We start from the raw sequence: 19,376 nt of genomic DNA on the forward strand, positions 1-19,376 counted from the left end.
TTTCAGCAGTTTACTTATAAGTGTTTTCAATTTTGCTTTTGCAGTAGAGCAACTTTCAATTCATCCTGAACCATTTTTACTATAACAAGATCATATTCATAATTATAGCATTTAGTCATCTGAATGAAATCACCCTGTATATTAACAAATCCCCTCATGTATGTTGCTTTCTTGATTGGTTTTTCAACATTATGTATTATTGGGTTCCTGAAGGACAATTCTGCACTAACCAGCTTTAGACTGCTATAAAACCAACTCCTCATTTTAATCATGTGTATCATGCTGTTGAGTAAGGATTATCTCAAGTATAAACAGGGGCTGCCTTTGCAGAACAAAGCCTTTTTAAAAATTTTATTATTTTTTGAGAACAAGTTCTTCTAAAGTAGCTAATAGAAACTAAAGAAGAAACAAAACGTAATAATAATTGTTCTGCCTGATGTTTAAAAAAGAAAAGACAGCAGCCATGGCTAGGGAGTCAGCCTAGGCATTATGTCTTAATGACCTGAACATTTCCAGTACAGTGGTCTTCAGTGGCATTTCTGAGTGGCCTCTCTGTACAAGCTTCATAAATTCTACATATTTTTAAAAGTGCCACAATTTATCTAATACTGCTTGCTATAGGTTCCTTAAACAGGCTGACATTTACTTAACCTCAATGCCTCCTCAGTCCCTCCTGTACTGGCATGGCCTACATTTATGATAAGGACTTCTAAGCATTTTGAAAGGCTAGACTAGAACCTAACACAGGACATCAACAGAGAAAGTTAAAAATCTTAAAGAGAGGGCAGCTAGGTGATGCAGTAGATTGAGCAGCAGCCCTGAGTTCAAAACCACTTACTAGCTGTGTGACTCTGGGCAAGTCACCTGATCCCAATTACCTCAAAAAAAAAAAGAGCCCAACACTTTAAAGAGAAGATGGCAGTCACTTGAATAGACAGTTCATATTTCTATGAGAAAATCACCAAATTTATTATTAAGTATGAAATAGAATATTTTATTTTTATTACATTTCAAATTTTCCCAGTTCTTATGAACTGTACTGTTTTTAAGCTTTGTTTTCTGATAGGATTTCAGCTTTCTAATGTCTGAAATATTGTTTACCAAAACCAAATTAACTCTTGACATACCAGAGCATTTATGTTTAAATACTCAGACAATCATTAACTAGAAGAAGAGCGCTATTTTCTGTGTAGCACAGAAAAATGTTTATACCACACTGTAGTTCTGATTTAATATTATACGTGCTTCACCCTCTAGATAGCTGTTTTCTTTTTCCTTTTAAAAAATCTTTTCCAAAGATATTTACTTCAAAGTTGTAACCAGAACAAATAGAAATAAACAAACTTCCCCCAGTACATCAGGGGCATATTTTCCCCATGCTATCTCAGTCTCTAATGGAATAGTCTCAACATTTGGCTCAATTCTTACATATCATTGTTCTTACCAAATTCATGCCTAGATATGGTACTGCTGCCAGGTAAGCACTTATGCTGGGCAGGGATCCTGAAGGCCAGTCCTGAAGGTCACTCCTTGCTTCTTTGAACATTGACGTTGTGTTGCCTATAAAACCTGGCTTGGATTCTGACTCCTAGATAATCGTGGCTAAATGTCCTGTGACATTTATATTCCCTGCACCTAGAACAGAAAAGAAGGAATAAAAAGCCAAGGATCTAAACATATTTTTAGGGGACATATAGCTTTTGAAGGGAAGAAGGTCCTGAGGCTTCTTCCCTTAACAACACAGTCTCTTATTGAAAAAGAGCCCTCAAAATTCCCTACATGTGAATGAATCAAATGAAGACTGCCATTCTTAAACACTAACAATACCACAACTCTATACTACTTTCCAAAATGAAAATGCAAAAAACCTATTAACATACTATTAAAATAAATCAGTCTTAATAAAAACACAAAGCAAAACTTTCCATCAGTCTAATCCAATGAGTCCAGTTGTATTCATCTCTGTCTATATCAGTGGTGTCCAATTCAGATGGAGATGGATCCCTCAGGCTACATATTGACTTAGAAAAGCACATATTAACATTATGTTTTATTTGATTTTTATTTATTTTGTTAAACCTTTCCCAATTACATTTTAATTTGGTGTGGGTTGCATTCAAGAATTTTGTGGGGTCCACATGACCCTTGAGGGGCGAGTTTGACACTTCTGATCTATATGAAAAAAAATTCCATGCCTCTATCTCCTAATTTTGTCATTTCAAGCTTTTTGAATTCAGAATTTTAATCTAACAGTTATCAAAGTATGATCTCATTGTCTTTAAACTACGATCTGGAATGTAGACCAACTATGCCATGGATATTAATGGTCACCAATTAACCTATCCATCTCAATATGAACCTGTATTTTAAATTGCTTAATTCTAAAACACAGTGGCTGGCCCTTAATAAATGTTTATTGATTAAATGATTGATCAATTAAGGATGTTCCATAATTTCACTCACTTTTCTAAATCTACCAGAATACCAGTGTCTGTGAAATTAAGCTTTTGTACCATTAGCAATCTTAAATCTCTCCAACTTCCTAGAGAGGAATTATCCACCTAGAGAGAAAGTTTATTTTCCCAGATAGGTTCTGAAAGAGATTTCTTGTGTCCCTTTTCATTGGTCTGAAGAGCTATTTTTAAATAGTCTGTCCTAGATTTTCATTGTCCTTTTGGTTCTGGAATTCTATATGAAATCCATGTGAGTTCGTCATGAGCCTGTATCAGTGATAGTCTCTACCTATATCCCCCTTGGTAGTGAGTTTATAACAAGCATTTTTCTAAGTGGAGTTCATGGTTCTACCCTTAAGACACTCTCAATCACCTAGGTATCTTTCTTTTGTCTTCATATGCCAATGAGGTCTTTTGCTTAAACTGTTGTTGCCATTTCTTTGATTTCAGACTTGCTGTGCCCTGCCCGGCTTTGCCCTTCCCTGTCCCACCTTACTTTCCCAAATAGAGACATTGCTATTTATCCCTGTGGATGTTCCTCAAACCTCTGTCCTAGACCCTTCTCATCTTTTTACATACTTTTTCTTGGTGACTGCATTAGCTCCCATGACTTTAATTATAAATCTAGCCCCAGACATCTTCCCTGAATTTCAGTGCCCCATCACAAACTGGTTGCCTAATAACTAAATATGTCTAAAACAGAACTGATCTTTTCTACCATACCTTCCCTCTTCTAAACTTTCCAAACTATTTCTGTCAAAGATATCAGTATCTGTCCACTGGCTCAGGTTCATACATCATGCATGCAATGACCAAAATAATTTTCCTTAAGCATAGATCTGATCATGTGAGGGAAAGAAAATGGAAAGAAGCACAGTGGGCATATGTAGGCTGCAAAATATTGCCGGTGTTGTTTTCTTACAAGAATTGTCAAAAATGCATTATCAGTGACATGTCTGAATCTAAAATGAAGTGGACTAGTCATGGAGTGAGAATGAGACATATGAGATGAAAAATCTGGTTGTTACCCTGGTATTTATGAAATAGTGAAAGGACCAAACAAAGACCTGCAGTGCATGAAATGGATCCTTTTTGCATATTTGTGGAAAGGCATGAATAATAGTTGCATGTAACAAGAGAATGTCAATGGATTGTTATTTGAACCAGTAGAAAAAGGAGTCACACAAGGGAGATTATGGACAAATTAAAGTCTTGAACTTCCCACTTCAAAAGGAAAAGTGCATATTCCTTAATTTAAATATTAAATAATTTAAATTTGAATATTCTAAATAAAAACAAACAATGAACCAACTCACTATTTTAAGTTGATTTTTTTTATTTCATGTTTTTCCAAATTAATTTTGATTGATTGAATATAGTCAGTGGCATTTAATTAAATTTTCTTATTACTGGTTTTTAGCTTAATTAGGAACAAGTTCTTTAGTTAAGCATTCCAAGCTTTGTCTCAACCTGTTACTTGGTCACATTTATTTCTCATTACTCCTTGATGAAAACCCTCATCTTCAGCCATACCTATTTCAATTCAAGAGTTTTCTACGTGCAAAGCACTATTTCCTTCTTCCTTTTCTTTTTTATGTTATCGTCCTCTCTGATGCATTAGATGGTATAATGAGAGAGTGTTGGAGTAAGAGATAGGAAAAACTGAGTTTAAGACCTGTTTCAGGCACTTATTTGCTTTTTTTTTTTACTCTGGGGAAGTCACTCTGTGACTCTGTGCCTCAGTTTCCTCATCTGAAAAACATGGAGTTTGGTCTCAATGACCCTAAGATCCCTTTCCAACTCTAAGTCTATGATATTATAGATGTCCACCCATATTTTCACCATCAAAATAACTCCTGAACTTTCTTTGGGACCCAACTCAAGTTCTATCTGCTCTATGAAGTCTTCCCTAACTAAATTTATTCCACAATAATCTTTTTCTGGACTATGCTCATATTTCTTCAGTCCCACAATTAACCTCTTTGTCCAAAGATTCTATGAATTTGGAGTTAGCCTGATCCTAATATAGTATTGGTTTCATTTAAGCATTTATTGGCTAGTTCTTTTTTATTGTACTTTTTCACCCAGTCTGTAAATGTGTGGGATATTCTCAGGCTCACTTTCATTTAGATTGGCCTGGAAGCTTAGTCCTGATCAGTTCCTGACCTAGACAGATTATCTTTTCCTTGGACAATCTGGTAACCCAACCTACAGTCTTTTAGACCCTTTTATATTGTTTTGGAATTGTTCTCTTGTTTTAATGCATTTGTTTCCCCATTTACCCCATTATATAAGCAGTTGGGCTATAAGGTTCTCAAAATGAGAGACTGCAATTTCTACCTCAATTGTATCTCACACAATGACAATCATTCAGGAATAATTCCATAAACGCTTTTAAATTGAATTGATATTAGGACCAGACTAACTTCAAATACACAAGGTCCTTGGAAAATCAGGTGGGTTGTAGAAATTTTGTCTATTTTAAGGTTGGGGAAATATTCTGGTTTATACCTCCAAGAATCCCAGGAGTTAATCTGATAATTAAGAGGAATGAAAAGAATAGAGGAGGAAAAAGCAAGTAGATATTAGAGTCAGGACAAGAAGAAATAAGTAGGAAAGTAAAAGGAATAGGACTCCTTCAATTTTCTTGACTGTAGCTGTCCATGTGGATATGAGAAAGACATAGGTTTGCACTCAGTTATACTTCACTAATGTTAATATAAAAGATACAGAGAGGACCTGTTGAAAATCTGTGATATGTGTAACCATGTTTATTTTTTCTGATTTTAGGGCATGTTAAAGCATGCCTAGACCTGTTTAGAATTATAAGACAGTAGACTCACCTGAGTGATTACTTAACATTGGGTTTATAATGTTTTATATTGAGGAGTAAAGTGCTCTTTTATAATTATTGTTTCATTTAAAATTTTTTCAATTAAAAAAAGCTGTTTAATTTTTTTTTGTACTTGTGTTCAAAACATCTAGCACAGTGTCTGACAAACAGTAGGCAGTTAATAAACTTTTATTGTTTGATTGAAATATGCCATTCTGGACTTAAAAAGCTCCAGGCATTCTTGAATTTGCCCAATCCAGACCAATATCTAATCAACAGGTTAGGAAAAACTGACTTTCATGGCTTTTAAATAAAAAATCTCCTCCCACCTTTTCCTTAAAGGTAAGCCTTTGATTTCAGGACATTTATGTGCATTTATATACACATAAACAGGTTTCCTACTGGTGCCTAAAATTCTACCATCAGCGTTTTTTCCAGAACTCTAAAGTTGTACCTTGTATTTCCTCCTCTATCTGTTGTGTGCAGGAGACTGAGTCTATGTGTGTTTGGGATGATGACTTCCTTGTGTATGTAAATACATGCACATATTTCTACTCTGAGTGTAGACTAATATTGAAGTATAATGAAGCCAGGAAACCAAAAAAGACATCTAGGCTGATGTCTGGGTAGGTCGTACAGCCAATGATATGGTGAAGAGTATTTTCCAGTTTAGGAATTATCTTCCTGGGTGACTACACTGGAATGAAACTTCAAAATAAATGTAAAGTTTGCAAACTGCATTAAAATGCTAGACATGTGTAATCTGTTGTGACTGGGAAGGGATATTCTGGGATACCTGGTTAACAACAGATTATGGGAAAAAATAACTTGGCATTTCAGTTGACCCTAGACTCACTATAAGCCAACAGAGTGATATGGAGGCGTTGACTCACTTCCATATGAACACAAGGGGCAGCTAGGTGGTGCGGTGGATAGAGCACCAGTGCAGGAGTCAGGAGGACCTGATTTCAAATCTCACCTCACACACTGGACACTCACTAGCTGTGTGACCTTGGGCAAGTCACTTAACCCCAATTGCCTCATCCTGGGTCATCTCCAGTCATCCTGATGAATATCTGGTCACTGGAATCAGATGACTGGAGGAGAAGTGAGGCTGGTGACCTGCACAGCCCTCCCTCACTCAAAACAAAGTCAAGTGCAAGTCATGTCATCATTTCTCTGATGGCATGATCTTCTTTGGCAATGAAGGATGAACACACACACACAAAGGAACACAATACAATTATAATATCTGGACCAAAGGAAGTGGTCATCTTCTCTGTATTTTCCCTAGATTAGACCTATATATTAGTATAGACTTTAGTTTTGAGTAGCATATCCTGAGAGGGATATTGACAAACTTCAGTACTTCCAGAAGAGAATGACAGTGCTGGAAAATATGTCATGTAAGGAAGAAATAAAGGAAAGGGGAATACATAGCCTGAAAAATAGAAGGTATAACTGTTTTCAAATATTTCATCAGCTGGTATATGAAAGAGGAAATCAAGTATATTTGGTGTGACTCTAGAGCAGTGATCCTTGAATGTTTAAAAATGTTTTGAGAACTGTTTCAATATTTGCCACTTAGAAATGACAAATTCGAGCAAAATTTCACTTGACATCCTATGTATTTTATTGTACGTATTTAAAAACATTATTCTGAGAAGGAAGTCCACAGACTTCACTAGACTGTCAGAAGGCTCCATGACCCACACAAAGGTCAAGAACTTCTTCTCTAGAGAGTAAGACAAGCATCACTGGGTAGAAGTACTGGCAGGCAAATTAGCTTAAAAGGAATGTTTTCTAACATTATTTCTAACTTTCTAACATTTAAAGCATCTCAAAAATAAAGTTGTTCTTTTTTAAGATAGAGAGCTTGATGTCATTTTAAGTGTTCAAGTGATATTAGAAGACATGGATGTGATAAAAGGAAATGTGGCATGGGAAAAAAGTTGTACTAAATCACTGTTTTCCAACTCAAGTTATACTGTGCAAAAATAAATTCTAAGTTTTATCCCTTGGACGTTTTTGCCTTCCACTGTCCCTCAAAGTTGTCATATACACGAATCTCTTCCTTTTGTTTCTGTACATAAAACATTTTAGCACTTGATAATAATTCAATATAATAAATTATATGATATAATGCCATGTATTATTTCCAGTTTCATGTATGTTAGTTTTGTATTTTCCCAGTAAGATGATAAGCTTCTTGAGAGTAGGGGCCAAGTATCATATCTTTTTCTTACCTGTCATAGCTCCTAGCATTGTATGAGATACACAGTCAGTATTCAATAAAGGTTTATTGAATTGAATAGAACACTGAGCAAGTCATTTAACAATCATTTAACTGGGCCTCAATTTCTTCATCTGTAAAAGGAAGGAGTTGGACTAGAAGATTTCTAAAGTCACTTCCCACTTTAAATCTATGCTTCTAAAACCCTTACAACTATCACATGATGTAAACCACTGTTTATTGTGCATGGAGTGTTATCAATAGCCAGAAATGTAAATTGTCCCAAAGGTAAAAGCCATAATACTTTTATTTCTCTCTGAGCTCTATTCAGCTCTGGATTTTTTCCATCATTCCACCACAGCTTTCTCATCCTGGAAAGTCACTCCACCCCTGGCCTTCTCATACTGGAAGTATACTTCACCTCTGCAGCCCTTTCCTTTGCTGGTTTTCCCCAGAATCTCCATTTTAAGGAAAGTGTCCAGATGCACCATGTCTTTATTCCTGTACAGCCTCCACTCTTCATTCTTTGGACTTGACCCACTATCTTCCTTCATCCCACTCTCATTTTTCAGTTTCCTATTATGTATCATCTTCCCTCTTTAGAATGTAAGTTCCTTGTAGGCCAGGGCTTTCTGTTTCTATTTGTTTTCCCAGTTCCTGGGAACATAGCATGTTGTTTAGCACATAATTAGTGCTTAATAAATGTTTGTGATTTATAAGTGCTTGTTGACTATTTTGTCTTCATTTAAGCCAACACAGAACCATGAACTGATAAGAGCTGAACGGTCAAAAGATCTTTCTTTCTTTAAAATTTTTTTAAATTAAGTGATAATTATTTTAAATAAAATATCTGAAGATAATAGCAAGAGAGCAATTACAGTTGGATAATGTTCACACTTAGATTATGAGAAATTACAATTTATGTGATAGAATTTACATTAAGAAGGCTATTTAAAAGTGACATGCCAGCCAGCATTTGGCTACTTCCTCATCATGAGGTATCAGGAGGAGTATTTCCCCTTCAATTTCCACTTTGCATTTTAGCACTTTAGACATATTCCCTTTTTTCATATCCAAATCCAGTGGACTTTTCATGCTTTATCCAATTGAATTGTCTCAATACACCTCCTGAGGACTTGTAATGATAGAAATTTACTATAATTCAATTAACACATATTTATTTCTGACTTTCTTCCATGTCAGAAAATGTATCGCGACTCATTGCAGGTAGGTATGGTTGTACCTTTGAAGTTTTAAATCCCTCTCCTTTGTCATTTTCCTATTTTCTTCAAACTTCTGCCTCCAGCTCATAAATCCTCATATCCAGTACCAACACGAAATCATTCTGAAGTAGAAGAGAGAAGAAAAAGACTTAGGAGTCAAAGCTCTATTCCTAAGAAAATGCTAGATTTCTTTACAAAGGACATTTTTGGAAATACAAACCATTCACTTTTTCAAAAAGTAATTTTAGTTTTCTTTAGTATTTTATTTTTCCCAGTTGCATGTAAGAACAATTTTTAACATTTGTTTTTAAAACTTTGAATTCTACATTCTCTCCCTTCCTCTCCCCATTAAGACGGCAAGCAATTCAACATACATTATACGTGTCATCATGCAAAACATATCCACAATAGTCATGTTGTGAAAGGAAACAAAGACAAAAAAACCTCAAGAATATAGTAAAAAGAAGTATGCTTCAATCTGTATTCAGCCATCAGCAATTCTTTCTCTGGGGATGGAGAGCATTTTTCATCATAAGTCCTTCAGAATTATCTTGGATTGTAGCATTGCTGAGAATAGCTAAGTCATTCACAGTTGATCATCTCACAATACTCCTCTTACTTTGCACATAGTACATTTCATTTTGCATTAGCCCATGCAAGTTTTTCCAGGCTTCTCTGAGAGCATCCTGCTCATCATTTCTTATAGCACAATAGTATTCAATCATGATCACATACCACAACTTGGTCAGCCATTCCCCAGTTGATGGGCATGCCCTCAATTTCAAATTCTTTGCCCCCAGTAAAGAGCAGCTATAAATATTTTTGTAATTATTTTTTTTGGTTTTTATCTCTTTGGGGATAGAGACCTAATAGTGGTATTGCTAGGTCAAAGGGTATGCATAGTTTTATAGCCCTTTGGGCATAGTTCCAAATTGTTCTACATAATGGTTGAATTAGTTCACAACTCCACCAACAGTGCATAAAGTTTCATTTTTCCCACATCTCCTCCAACATTTGTCATTTACCTTTTCTGTCCTATTAGCAAATCTAATAGGTCTGAGGTAATACCTCAGAATTGTTTTAATTTGCATTTCTCCAATCAATAGTGAGTTGGAGTATTTTTTCATATGGCTATAGATAGCTTTCATTACTTCATCTGAAAACTGATCATATTTTTTGATCATTTATCAGTTGGGGAATGGCTCTTATTTTTATAAATTTGACTCAGTTCTCTATATGTTTGAGAAATGAAGCCTTTTATCAGAGAAATATGATTCAAATCTTTTTTCACAGTTACTATTGTTAACTGTATTTCCCTACATCCTACTCCCCCCACCCATTTTATTCTGTTTGCTCTCTCCTTTCACCATCACTCCTCAAAAGTGTTTTGCTTCCAACTACCCCCTCCCCCAATCTTCTGTCCCTTCTATCACTTCCCCCCATTATACCATTCCCTTCCTACTTTCCTATAGAGTAAGATAGATTTTCATACCCAATTGAGCGTGTATGTTATTCCCTCTTTGAGCCAATTCTGATGGAAAGTAAATTTCATTTACTTCCCATCACCTTCTCCCTCTTTCCTTCCACTGTAAAATCTTTTTACTGCCTCTTTTATGTGAGATAATTCACCCCATTCTTCCTCATCCTTTCCCTTTCTTCCAGTGCATTCCTCTCTCCCCCTTATTTTTATTTTTAGATATCATCCCTTCATATTCAACTCACATCTGTGCCCCCCATCTATATAATACTCCTTCTAACTACCCTAAGAATGAGAAAGGTCTTATGAGTTACAAATATCATCTTCTCATGTAGAAATGTAAACAGTTTAAAATTATTAAGTCCCTTATGATTTCTCTTTCCTATTTACCTTTTAATGCTTCTCTTGAGTCTTGTATTTGAAGTCAAATTTTCTGTTTAGTTGTGGTCTTTCCATTAAGAATGCTTGAAAGTCCTCTATCTAATTGAATATCCATTTTTTCCCTTGAAGGATTATACTCAGTTTTGCTGGTTAGGTGATTCTTGGTTATAATCCTAGCTCCTTTGCCCTCTGGAATATCAGATCCCAAGTCCTCCAGTCCTTTAATGTAGAAGCTGCTAAATCTTGCATTAACCAGGCTGTGGCTGCACAACACCTGAATTGTTTCTTTCTGGCTGCTTGCAATATTTTCTCCTTAACTTGGGAACTTTAGAATTTAGCTGTAATGTTTCTTATAGTTTTCAATTTGTGATCCCTTTCAGGAGGTAATTGGTGAAGTCTTTAAATCTCTATTTTACCCTCTGGTTCTAGAATCTCAGGGTAATTTTCCTTGATAATTACTTGAAAGATCATGTCTAGGCTCTTTTTTTTTGATCATGAATGTTCTAGGTCAGTTGTTTTTCCAATGAAATATTTCATATTGTCTTCTAGCTTTTCATTCTTTTGGTTTTATTTTATTGTTTTTTGATTTCTCATAAAGTTACTAGCTTCCATTTGCTCCATTCTAATTTTTAAGGATTTATTTTCTTCAGTGAGCTTTTGGACCTCCTTTTCCATTTGACCAATTCTGCTTTTTAAGCATTCTTCTCATTGACTTTTGGGACTTCTTTTACCATTTGGCCTAGTCTGTTTTTTAAGGCATTATTTTCTTCAGTATTTTTTTGGGTCTCCTTTACCAAGTGGTTGACTTGTTTTCATGATTTTCTTGCATCACTCATTTCTCTTCCCAATTTTTCCTCTACCTCTCTTACATGATTTTTACAATCCTTTTTGAGCTCTTCCATGTCCTGACACCAATTCATATTTTTCTTGGAGGCTTTGGATGTAGAAGCTTTGATTTTGTTGTTTTCTTCTGAGTGTGTGTGTTTTGGTCTTCCTTGTTGCCAAAGTAACTTTCAGTTCTGAGAGTTTTTTTCCATTGCTTGTTCATTTTCCAAGCCTATCAGCTGATTTTAAGCTCTTTGTTAAAGTAGGTCTGTGCTTCCAGCATAGAGGGTATAGTGTTCCAAGCTTCAGGGCTTTTGTATAGCTGTTTTCAGAGATAATTCTAGGAACCCATAAGTTTTCAGTTCTTTCAAGACAGTATGATCTGAGGAGAGATGTTTACTGTTGTCCTGGCCTATATTCTAGTTTGTGAATGATCATAAGCACTCTTTTCTCCCCTGTAACTGTGAGGGGAATCATCCCCCACCTTCTTGCCAGCTCCAAGCTCTGTTGTATGAGTACTCCTCCTCACTCTGGTCTGCCACCCAGGACTGCAACCTGGATCCAAGTCAGAGTCCTGCCTCAGTGCCAGTAAAAAGACCTCTGTAATTTCCTTCTGGCCAATTATACAACCCCTTTACTGTCTGTGGACTGAGAGCTCTAGAAGCAGTAGCTGCAACTGTCAGTATTAATTCAGTCACTCCCAAGGCCTGCCTCTGGTGTGCTGGGGCCAGGTCTCTTCTGGCATTGCCTGCTCTGGACCTGCTCCTCTCTTTGGTGCCATAGACCTTTCCTGCCAACCTTCCAAGTTGTCTTAAGTTGGAGGTTTGTTTCATACTGTTTTTTTGTGGGTTCTGCTGCTTTAAAATTTGTTTAGAGTCATTTAAAAAAGGTATTTGGAGGGGTTTGGGGGAGAGCACAAGTGAGTACCTGCCTTTACTCCACTATCTTGGCTCAGCCTCCACACTGTTCCCAAGAAATCTTTCTAGAGAATAAACTAGAGCCAAGACAAGTGAAGTGCTTTTTCCCAAAGTCTGGTAAGGAGTTAACAGCAGACCTGGGAATAGAATCCAGGTACCCTGGCTTCTAATCCAGTGCCATTTTCATTATACAACATATTTTGTGATTTGATTATTCCTTGATTTTAGAATTTCACAAAACTCTAGACAAAGATAAAATTTGGGATTTATGTTCTTTTGTGTAGTTTGTTATTATTATTGGTTTTCAATAATAACCTAGAGTTATTTATTTCTTAGGAATTCTTTATGTCTTTGAATACTTCCAATTCTCATATCATTTTTTCTGTATTTGAAATGCTGTCCTTTGAACATATGTAGTATCATATGCTACATAATTTGCTTTGTTCCTGGTAAATAGGTACATATATTTTTGTCTAACGTAGTCAGAGGGTTTTAAATCCCTGATCTTGTAGAAGTAATCTCTCCCACTAATAGTTGGTATGGGATGTTACTTGAAGGAAATACCCAATTTCAAAGATAGACAACTGCATGAAAATCTTCAAAAAAGGAAACTGTACAAAGATGTCTGAATTGGCACTGTCTGGTCCTACCAAAAATAAAGGCAATTATCACCAGAATCTTCTCCAGTGTATTAAATATTAACACTAGAAGTAATTTATCCTTCTAATCTCATAGCACTTTATACTTTTCTTACTCAGTTATATTTTAATTTGTTTTATATTCATCTGTGAAAAAGTCTTATCTTTCTTATAGGATTGTAAGTATCTTGAGGATAGGGACAGTATCTTATACATCTTTGTATACACAGTGGCTAACCAAATGTTTTGTATATAGTGGGTACTTAGTAAAAATTTATTTAATAAATGTTCAAGGTATGGATTTGTCCTCATATATGCATTCAGAGTACTGTAAAAATGTGAAGAACCTAATTTCTCCCCACTCTACTTGAATTGGACAGTAAGGCTATTGTAAATCTGTACCATTATCCCCTTATCACCTACTTCCCACTCCAGCATGTGTTTTACATGGGGAGTGGAAAATGATTAGTCTACTGTGCACAAGCACAGTAAGTATTCAATTCCAAGATTAAGCGAACCAAATTCAGGGCACCACAGGAAGTCAGAGGCAAATTCCAAAGATCCTGAATAAACTACTACTAGAAGATTACAATATGTTACAAAGATTACACATTATGACCAAATAGGATTTATACCAGGAACACAAGGATGATTTAATGACATATTATTAACATAATTGATTATATCAATAACAAAAGTAAAAAATCATAAGATTATATCAACATTTGCTGAAAAAGCTTTTGATAAAATACAACATTCATTTTTCTTAAAAACATTTGAAAGTATAGGTATAAATGAATTTTTCCTTAAAATGATAAAAAGCATCAGCAAGCACTATTTGTAAAGGGGATAAGCTAGAAACCTTCCACTTAAGATCAGGTGTGAAACAAGGATGTCTACTGTCACTAACATTATTCAATATTATTCACTAATTAGTCACTAATATTATTCAATATTGTACTAGAAATCCTAGCAATAGCAATAAGAGAAGAAAAAGAAATAGAAGGAACCAGAATGCAGAATCAGATAACAAAACTATCTCTTTTTGCATATGATATGATGATATACTTGGAAAATCCCAAAGACAACTAAAACAGTTAGTTGAAACAATAATTTTTTGCAAGGAAGAAATCTCCAGCTATAAGACACTCCATCTTGAATGTAGGATCACAGCAGACCTTCTGAGGAGTTATCCAGTTGGAAATGACCCAGCTGGACACTCATATGGCATATTATTTGCACCACTTTTATACACTTGAGAATGACTATGTTGCATGATGTTCTGTGCATCCTATTCCCTACTAGGCTCTGTTATTTTAAGGAGGGACCATGTTTTGTCTAAATCTTAAACCCTTAGCCTATAGCAAAATACCTCGGATACTGGAAGTACTTAACAAATGTTGTTGTTGTAGTTGCTTTATAACGCTTCCCAGCTCGGCTGAACTGCTCAGGATAGATATGTGTGTGGGGGACGTGTAGGCAGCCACAATCTTTCATCATTTTCAGTCACTGGCCTAGCTGGCTGGTAATGAGTTCTCAACTACAGTGCTGTTTTGCAATCTGTACCTTAAAAAAAATTTCCTTGGAAGTTTTTGTATAATTTTCTGAAATAAAGTAGTCATATTTTTCTCAGTGTTGGCAAGATTAATAATTCTTATATTTTCTTTCATTGCTTTGCTCATTAATTACTAACTTTTGAATGCAAGCATTCCAAATCTTTTTCCAGTTCTATAACTCTTACTGGATTTGTTTCCTGTCTCCTCTGTTGTTTTTATCACTCTGTTCTATAGTAAAATAAACCTCTTTTCTATTACTGTTTTGTTTATATTTTCCATGGATATTTCTAAACTATTGAGTTTTATGATTATCTTGATCTGAGATTTTACTTATTTTTAGTTCATTATCTATTACACCATCTGATGCTTTTGTTTTTTTAATAATTATTTTGTTTTCTGATGCTTTTGTTAATTTCTTTTGTCCCTTTAATTTCTTCCACATGTTTAATATGCATTTAAGTCTTGAAACAATTTTAGTTTTGTTTCTGGTACTTCTGTTGGTGGTATTTCTGTATATTTTTCTCCTGGAATTTTTCCACTATTTTTTAAACTCATAATATATTTTTCACAGGGTCAAAATTTTTCTTTTGTTTATCTTCATTTCCCACCCCCCTAATTTTTTTCTTTTCAAAGTTTCTAGTAATTTTGCCTCTTTTTGTTATTTTTGTGGCAGTTTTTGAAGGGGGTGTTGAGGATATTGCTATATTCCACTCCTCCCTTTTCTAGGAATTAAATTGGGGACACTTTCTACATAACTGCAGAAAGGCTTCTGCTGGCCTTTTCAACTTCTCTGTTTTCTCGCTTAACGAAGACAAAAAAAACCAAAGATAGCACTAATATCCCATAATGGATTACAATAACAGCTTCTTTTCCAGTTTTCCTATAATTTAAAATGCTTTAAAAAAAAAAAAGGAGTAACGTGAAGGAAGTTTGGAAACCTAGAGTACGCTAGAGCTAGATAATGATGTTCATAAAATGTCAAATTGAGTTTATATTTATCCAAGAGGCAATAGGGAGCCACTGAACCTTCTGCAATAGCAGATCAATATCACTGGACCCACTCAAGCCTTAGAGACATCAATTTGGCAGCAGTATGAATGAGGTAGAACCTGACAGTTAAATTTCTTCAAGTTTTTAAACTCAAGTTTTTAAACTTAGGGTCCATGAACTTTTAAAAATATATTTTGATAACTATATTTCAATTTAATTGGTTTCCCTTGTAATCCCATGCATCTTATTTTATGCATTTAAAAACATGCTAGGCATTGATTGTGAGGAATGCATAGGTTTCACTTAGATAGCCAATGGAATCCATGACACAATAAAGGTAAAGAACTTCTGCTTTAAAATTCTGGCTTTTAGATAAACTCTGGATGTTATAAGAAAAATGTTTCCTAGTAACAAATCAAGTATACTTGATTTGTATAATAAGGACAAAAATAATTCCTATGTCCAAGTTTGCAAACTGTCTTTAAATACAAGAAGTATTTAATTATTTACGATAGGGGCAAAATATGATGACTTTTAGCAGCTTTTACTGGTACATGTTGTGGGGGTATTGGTTTATAATTAGTGATATATAAAAGAATGTCATCATAGGCCATAGTAAGGTCTTTGAGGATTTGTTGCAAGAGCCATATGAAAGAAGTTGCTGACAGACTGTGGATAGTGGGTGGTAATCACCCCAGTGGCAGCTTCCATGAATTTCCATTTCTTTTCTCATTTTCCTGCCTTTCAACTAGACACAATGATCTTTTGTTGAACATCCTGGCTCAACAGCAATTGAAATTGAGGTCAAAAGAGGGAAAAACTTGGATGAGATTTTTAACGTACATTAAGCCCTTGTTAAGTGAGACTTTTACAGATAGCTCCTCAAAAGCTTGAAAACAGTTATCAAATCTCCCCTAAATTTTCATTTTTCTAGGCTAAATACCTTCTATTTCTTCAACTGATTTTCATGTGGCATAGATAAATTTCTTTACCATGCTAGGTGGTCTTCTCCAGACTATAAAAGTTCATTCTAAACTGGCATCCAGAACTGAACACAATATTCCATGTAGCTCTTCCTTTGCCCTATTTCGTATCTATCTATCCTTTTCTATTGTTACTAGTACCTCTGTAAAGCAAGCACTTCATACCTTTGTCATGGATTATCACAGAAGTCTCTGAACTGTTCTTCCTGCCTTTTGTCCCTTCTCCTCTAATTTACTCTACATATCGAAAATCAACCTTCCAAGGTTGATCTAAAGATTAATAGATGAATGACTTTCCAATACCTACAGAATAAAGTTCAAACTCCTAAGTCTGACATTCAGTGCCCTTGACTTTTGGCCTCAACTTACCTTTCCAATCTTAACTCCTGCTATTCTCTAAGCAAACCCTGTGTCCAAGTTTATTTTTTTTTTACTTAAATTATTTTATTTGTTTGCAGTGTTCCACAATCACTTCCATACATCTTAGATTTTTTCCCTTCATCTCCTTCATTCCCCCCTCCCTTCCTACTCCTTGCCTGAGACAGTATACAATCTTTTATAGGTTCGACACGTACATTCCTATTAAATACATGTTGCATAGAAGAATTAAAATGAATGGGAGAAACCATAAAACAAAACAAATAATACAAAAGAAAATGATCTGCTTCTATCTGTGATCCAGTTCCATAGTTCTTTCTCTGGATATGGAAGGTGTTTTGCCTTAAGAATCCATTGGAAATTTTTTAAGTCCATGCATTTCAATGAAGTACTAAGTCTACCAGAAAAAATTCCTCGCACACTGTGGTTGTTGCTGTGTACAAAGTTCTCCTGGTTCTGCTCCTTTCACTCAGCATCAGTTCATATAAGTCCTTCCAGGTCTCTCTGAAGTCTTCCTGTTCATCATTTCTTATAGCACAATAGTATTCCATTACATTAATATACCACAACTTGTTCAACCATTCCTCAATTGATGGGCATCCCCTTGATTTCCAGTTCTTGGCCACCACGAAGAGAGCTGCTATAAATATTTTTGTACATGTGGGTCCTTTCCCATTTCTATGATCTCTTGGGGATATAGTCCTAAAAGCAATATTGCTGGGTCAAAAGGTATGCACATTTTTGTAGCCCTTTGGGCATAGTTCCAAATTGCTCTCCAGAATGGTTGGATCAGCTCACAGCTCCATCAGCAATGAATTAATGTTCCAACTCTCCCACATCTTCTCCATATTTATCATCTTCCTGTTTTGTCATGTTGGCCAATCTGATAGGTGTGAGGTGGTACCTCAGAGTAGTTTTGATTTGCATCTCCCTAATCAATAGTGATTTAGAGCATTTTTTCATGTGACTATAGATAGCTTTAATTTCTTCCTCTGACAACTGCCTGTTCATATCCTTTGACCATTTATCAGTTGGGGAATGACTTGTGTTCTTGTATATTTGACTCAGTTCTCTGTATTTTAGAAATGAGGCCTTTATCACAGCCTGTTTAACCCAGACTGTACCCTTCACCACTTTATTGTCACCGTCTTCACCGTCTTCACTCAAGCTATTCCCTATGCCTTAAAAATCGTATTCCACTTTCCTAATCTAAGTTTATTACATAAATGAAATGCCAAGTCTCTTTTTAAAAAAAGGCTAATGAATTTATAACTAGTAGGGGCCTTGGCGACCATCTCCAACCCCTTTTGGAGGCCTGGAGAAGTTGTGACTTGCAGGGGATCGCACAGCTAATACTGTCAATGACAGGGATTTGAACTCCAGGCTTTCTGACTCCAACTCTACCCAATACCACATAAGACAACCTTAACATCTGCCCTGTCTAATTTACACGGATATCTGAGGACAAAAATAAGATCATAAATCTGAAAGCTAAAAATGTAAGGCGGCAGACAGGGAACTCAGGAATGGGAACTGCGTGGGATAAACTTGGGGTTCTTATCCAGTCCAGTTTTTTTTACATGTGTGAAACCTATGAACCCCTTCTGAGAATATTGCTTTTAAATGCATAAAATAGAAAACCCAGGTTTACAAAGGAAACCATTTATACTGAAATAGTTGTTAGCATGTTAAAAACTATGGTCTTAGATCCCAGGTTAAACCCTCCCGTACCTAGACCTCTCCATCTAGAACTGAGGTACAGAACAGTGCTTGAGGCCATCCAGGTCACGCACGGCCCTCCGCTTCCAGGTACACGGCTCTTCGCAGCTGCGTCCGCTGGCCTCTGTACTCACGCTCAGTCGGCGGGGCTCTCCCGGCCAGTCCGTCCATCAGCCTTCATTAAACACCTACTACGCGTCGGGCACTGGCCCTCCGCGGGCTGTCCGCACAGGCGGCAGGCGGCCCCCTCCGCCCAGCGGGCCCCGGGGGGCAGGCGGCCCCCTCCGCCCGGGGGGGGGGTCAGGCGGCCGCCTCCGCCCAGCGGCCCCGGGGGCAGGCTCTGAGTTGGGGGTCTGCGGCGGCCCGGCCGATCCCGCAGCTGCACCGCTGTGCTCGCCGGGCCCAACGCGCACGTGACCGAACGGACCCGTCTGCCTGCCTGCCGGAGCCGGAGCCGGCGGGGAGGAAGGAAAGCGCGCAGCGGGTGGTTGGTGGGGGGGATTAAGGACCGGGCGTGCGTGCCGGTCGGGGCGGGGGACAGAGGAGGCGGAGCCCCGCTCCCTCAGCTCCGCTCGGCTCAGCCTTGGCAGCGCGCGCTGCGCCCGGGGGCTGCGGAGGTGACCGTCCCCGCGCTCGGCCCGCCCTGGGCCAGCCCAGCCGGACCCTCGCGGGGGCAGCTGCTAACGCCTGCTCCGGCCGAGAGGAAGAGCCGCAGCCCGGCGGCCGCACGCGCTGGCACGCGCTCCCGCTCGCCCCTCGCTCGGCGCAGC

At 37.0% G+C, this 19,376-nt stretch overlaps 1 long non-coding RNA gene across 2 annotated transcripts; it reads right to left on the minus strand.

Annotated features, from left to right (window-relative positions):
• Positions 1 to 966: 966 nt before the first annotated feature.
• LOC140526570 (uncharacterized) lies at positions 967 to 19,322 on the minus strand. 2 transcript variants are annotated; one of them, XR_011974434.1, is made up of 3 exons: positions 18,619 to 19,322; positions 8,763 to 8,864; positions 967 to 1,635 (listed from the first exon to the last, which is right to left on the minus strand). It is a non-coding gene; the product is annotated as an uncharacterized lncRNA (long non-coding RNA). The 2 variants fall into 2 exon arrangements; XR_011974433.1 differs by lacking the exon at positions 967 to 1,635 and having other exon boundaries at positions 7,568 to 8,864.
• Positions 19,323 to 19,376: the final 54 nt, after the last annotated feature.

This window comes from Notamacropus eugenii, chromosome 2, assembly GCF_028372415.1.
Source record: "Notamacropus eugenii isolate mMacEug1 chromosome 2, mMacEug1.pri_v2, whole genome shotgun sequence".
Lineage (NCBI taxonomy): Eukaryota > Metazoa > Chordata > Mammalia > Diprotodontia > Macropodidae > Notamacropus > Notamacropus eugenii.